Consider the following 4,901-nt stretch of genomic DNA (forward strand, 5'->3'; position numbering starts at 1 on the left):
ATATTTGCATGGCGAGTGCAAACCACACAGTTCCCGTTTCTACCCGTTTGAACGCAGCTGCCGTTTCAGGCAAAATGCCCCTTACTTAAAGCCAACTAGTCCTCTGCCCCTCTCCCCCCCCCCCCCCCTAAAAAAACGTAACGTGATACCGATGCCAAACATTTACGAAAATATATCACTAAGAACCCTAAAACGTATTTCTAAATTCATGCCAACACATAAACCTAGCAATACAAGGAACTTCGAAATATAGAATACTGCCGAGGTGTAGAACAAATTATACCTATCAGATGCTACGACATCGACTACCCTATCACTGAAACAAAAAAAAATATAACGCTTAGCATTGTGTGGTGACATAAACATCTACGTAACTGAAAACACCTAAGTGCTAGGGATACGGTGGATTTATTGCATAAAAATTGTTTTTCTATTTTTTGTAGTACGCCTACAAAAATTGGTATAGGCACTGGAATGTAGTATTGTGTGTACTATGTCCCCTCCCACCCCCCGCACCCCCCAAAAAAGTTGTATATGTCGTGCTTTTTTTTTCTGTTTTAGAGTGAACCCCTTGCCCTTAAACACCCGTTCCGGTGTTAAGCGGCGTCGCTCCTGCCGTCGCCGTTGGTGGTGTAACCACGGTAACGTATGCGTGGCACAGAAATTAGGCAAGTCGCACTAATGTGCACAGCACGTAGAAGTGTGAAGCGTCAATGGTGTCACCACTCGAACGAGTATGTGCCACCGGAATTGAGCAAACCCCACTACCATGCACGGCTATTGCGAGCGTCAAACTAAAATGAAGTATGTGCCAAATGAATTGGGAAATAAGTAAGCAAAGAAGAATTCTGGGCAAGCCCAAACACCACGTAGAGCAGGCGCGAGTATCAAATAAAAACAAAGTATCTGCCTCCAGAAACGGGCGAGCAAATTTGGATAACAACTTGCTGGTAGTGGTTGTGTACTTCGCAATTGCACACTTTCTGCAACTCACATGAACCACACTTCGGCGCACACCGATGTTACTTTTGGAGAACCATGATATATCAGAAAAACAAAAGAGACATATTGTTTCCAGTTATGATCAAGAACATCCCGTTCCCATTCATCGTAACGTATCCCAGTGATGAGACGACCTCACGGAACCCTAACATATACCCCGTCTTTGGAAAACAGGCTTTGATGGAGAAATTTATTTCACCCTCGACCAAGCTTCCTTCATTACATTACAACTGGCAAACGTGTGTTCCCATTACAAAGAATTGCGGAAAATAAGTAGAGCTGCGCAACTGTCAATGCATACATACATTTTTCTTCCAAATTGTTTTTGTCAACTTACCGCAAAACCAAAACACCTAAACAGCTTCGCTCCGAATTCGTATTATGCAGACGCTTAATCGTTGGCATTTTTTTCTTTTTTACAACGTTTGCTTTTAAGGTTTTCATCGTGTATTGATGACCGTTAGCGTGTATTTTCAGTGTTCTAAACATATCCGTACTATTATTACTTTTTTTAGTGATAAAGTGTTTTTTATTTGTTGTTTTGTTGCTGTCTAAAAATGGGGCTGTCAACCGCGTGAAGCATTCATTGCTAGCTTTTATTCGTGGTCGTTTAGATGAGTAGTATGTACGCTAAAAAATTGGTTTGGCATAATTTTATTTGATCTATATACGTGTACGGCTTAAAAGAACTCCTTTTCGTTTTCCTGACGAAAAGATGAGGCAAAGAACCGGGGGTTGGTGGTAAAGGATGGCTAAGCTTCTGCCCCCGATGATAACGTCACACTTCTAAGTAAACTTTACCTGGATGCCGAGGCGGAAATTGAACCTTTAGCTGTTGTTCAGAATAACAGCCCCAATGTTCTACCGAAGAAGCCCACACCACACGCATACTTATTTTTCGCATAAGTGTCAACTAAGTTTCTTTCCTCCATGCTAATTATCAACTTGATCGGGATGGCGGCGCCATAGATTTTCCCATAGGTAGACCGGAGGCAACTCTGGCGCTAGTGTCTGTGCGAGGGGCAACGCAAAGCGCTTCAGCCAGCATCGGAATGATGTGTAGTACACAAGTTTGTCTATTATTCGTACCTTCAGTTCCACTTGACTTCGCGTGGCTTGGAGGTACTTTGTCATAAAATGACAATCAGTCAAAATACTTTAGGTGCGAAGCAGCTCTTTGACTAGCTTGTGTAACGCTGTCCCTCCGTCCACACTACTCCCCTCGCCGTAGGTGTTGGAGCGGTGCAAAGTTTCTCATGCCCTTTTAGCAGTGCGCCGTGACGTCTTTCTCGCACGCCAGCAGTGCGCTCGCCTTGTGTCAGCTCTCTCTCACTTCAACCTCTCCACCGCTTGCTGCGCTCGAGCCCATTCCTCACGTGGACATCTTTTTAACCTCGCCACCTCTCTCTATCTGTCAGCGAGAAGATGCCGTGAGCCGGCGCGCGCGCTCTATAGTGCACGCACCTCGAGAATCTTGCAGCGCCGACAATGTGGACCGCGCGCCGCTGCTTGCCGCAAGATCACGCCGACGGGTAGGACGCGGTCGTGGCAGGCTTCCCGCTAGTGTGTGCATTCCCTTCGCAGATGTCGCCGGCGTTTCGAGGGTTAGTGAAGCCATTCGCATTCGCCAATGGCGACGTCAAAACGACGAGGCGAGAGCCTGGGAAGCCGAACGATAGCGTCGGAGTGAAAGACCAGCGACACCGACTAGGTGATAGTCGAGAACACCGATCGCGTTCGAGAATACATAACGCACGCGTGTAACACAGACGAGACGCGAGCCAAGTAAGATGAGCGCTGCGTCTTCAAGACGTCCCGCCTCCAACACTCAGGGCCTTAAAAGGCAAAAGGGTGTTAAAAGTGTGTTTGGTTTGTCCTTTTAGGAACTAATGGGGCTGCCACAACCATTAGTCTATTTAAAGAATAACGGCACCACGGCTAACAGTTAGTCCCCACTGACAAGTTCAAGGAACTAACATTTAGTCCTCACATTTGCAGCTCAGTGAGTAACCATTAGTCCAACAGTTCACCTCAAACGACTAATAATTAGTCCTCATACTTGCACCCTATAGGGCAACTGTCAATCCCCACATTTACACGTCACCGGGCAACCGTTAGTCCTCACAGTTGCACCTCGCCGGACGAACGTTCGGCTAGCGAGATAGGCCTCCGGTGTCAAAGATTTCGAGCATTTGAGCTATTGCTGGAATAAACAGGGTGTGTATCCTGACAGTTAGAGGTCACTTATACCACATTGCGCTGTGCAGTTTCGCAACTAATTTATTACCTTAACAAAGCTCGACTCAAGGCGTCACCGCTATGCATTTGGCGCAATGAAATTGAAACAACTGAACATTTATTTTTATTCTAATATCGTTATTCTTATCAGAGAAAAAGATTTTCAGTAGCGCTAGTACAAAACTAGGTATACAAGTAAATTTACCAGTTATTTTATCATTTGGCGGAACTTCTTTGGTTACTGCTACAGGGATGTATGCTCCACTGTGTTTGATTACATCAACGCAACTCAAAGATTACCGTGCTAGTGAACCCCAACCTTCTCAGATCTTTAGTTTATATTTCGTAGTTATGTCTATCAAAAACAAGAGATGGTTTGACCACTTGCTCAGCAAACATTTTAGTTTTTTTTGGTAGTATTATTTTTAAACTACTTTTTTCAGATTGGCTTCATTTTCATTTTAGTTTTATTTAGGTATCCTGCCTCCCGGTTCTTGGCCCATCCCCCTCTGTGGGTGAGCGCCATCCATAAGAGGTCATCATCATCATCATAATCTTGCAGCATCGCTGGTGTGCCAGCTCCCAGAGACGCAACGTCTTGTCGTCTGAGCAGCTCAGCAGGTATTTGCCACCAAGCTGGAACTTGGCACCACGCACCCAGCTGTCGTGGCCCACCAGGGTGAAGACGGGCAGGCCAGTGCTGACGTCCCAAATCTTGATGGCTTTGTCCCGTGAGCCCGAGCCCAGGAAGAGTCCAGTGCCCTGGGCCCGGCCTGCGCCACTGCCAGCCAGCCGCCGGTTGCTGTCTCCGCTGCCGTTGCCTCCCAGGTGCGGGTGGGTGCTCTCGGGTGCCCACGCGATTCGCTCCACCACGTGGTCGTGCTCCCGAACTTCCAGATTTCACTCCTTGGTGCCCACCATCCAAACACGAACCGTCTGGTCATTAGAACAGCTGGCTAAGAGGGAGCCATCGGAGTTGACTTTGACCATGCGCACCCATTCCCGATGGCCTGTCTCCAGTCTCATAATCCCAGACCTTGATAGAGGCGTCTTCTGAGGCGGAGACGACCACGCTGTAGACAGGGTTTAAGGCCACCCGGTTGACTGGTGACCGGTGGCCCGTGAGGGCATGCCGCTCGGGAGGCCTGGGGATCCACTCTGTAGGTGACCGCTTTTCTCGTGTGGGTGCACCCGAAATGTACTCTTTCTCGGCCTCTGCCAGTCTACTCTCCTGTTCCATCACCTTCTTCTGCAACCTGATTAAAGACGTACATTCCTTTCGAGAATGCCAGCGTACTTCTTTTCTATGTCGCTAGGCATGTCTGTCTCCTTCTTGAAGGTTCAAGAGCTTTCATGAACCCATTGGATGCCATATAATCGGCAACTGCCTTGTTGAGCTCTTCCCTCTGCCTTTGGGACAACACCATTTTCGTACTCCCGGAAGGTATTGGTGCTGCGCGTAATCCGGGGTTTGCTTCGCTTCTTCCGGTCGATTCCAGCGGAGCAGGGAATTGTGGGAAGTGTGGTGGTAACAAACAAGTGTGTTCGTCTTTGAAACTCGTTGTTTTTGGGAATGAATCAATTACTAAACACAGCCAGGTGGAGGCAACAAGAGCCTTGAGCCGGACCAGCCTCCCGACTCGTCGAGGCCGCTCGTCAGG

General features: G+C 47.6%; 1 pseudogene; it reads right to left on the minus strand.

Annotated features, from left to right (window-relative positions):
* Positions 1 to 664: 664 nt before the first annotated feature.
* LOC142775139 (lissencephaly-1 homolog) lies at positions 665 to 4,667 on the minus strand (annotated as a pseudogene).
* Between the last annotated feature and the right edge of the window lie 234 nt (positions 4,668 to 4,901).

This window comes from Rhipicephalus microplus, chromosome X (assembly GCF_043290135.1).
Source record: "Rhipicephalus microplus isolate Deutch F79 chromosome X, USDA_Rmic, whole genome shotgun sequence".
Taxonomy (NCBI): Eukaryota; Metazoa; Arthropoda; class Arachnida; order Ixodida; family Ixodidae; genus Rhipicephalus; species Rhipicephalus microplus.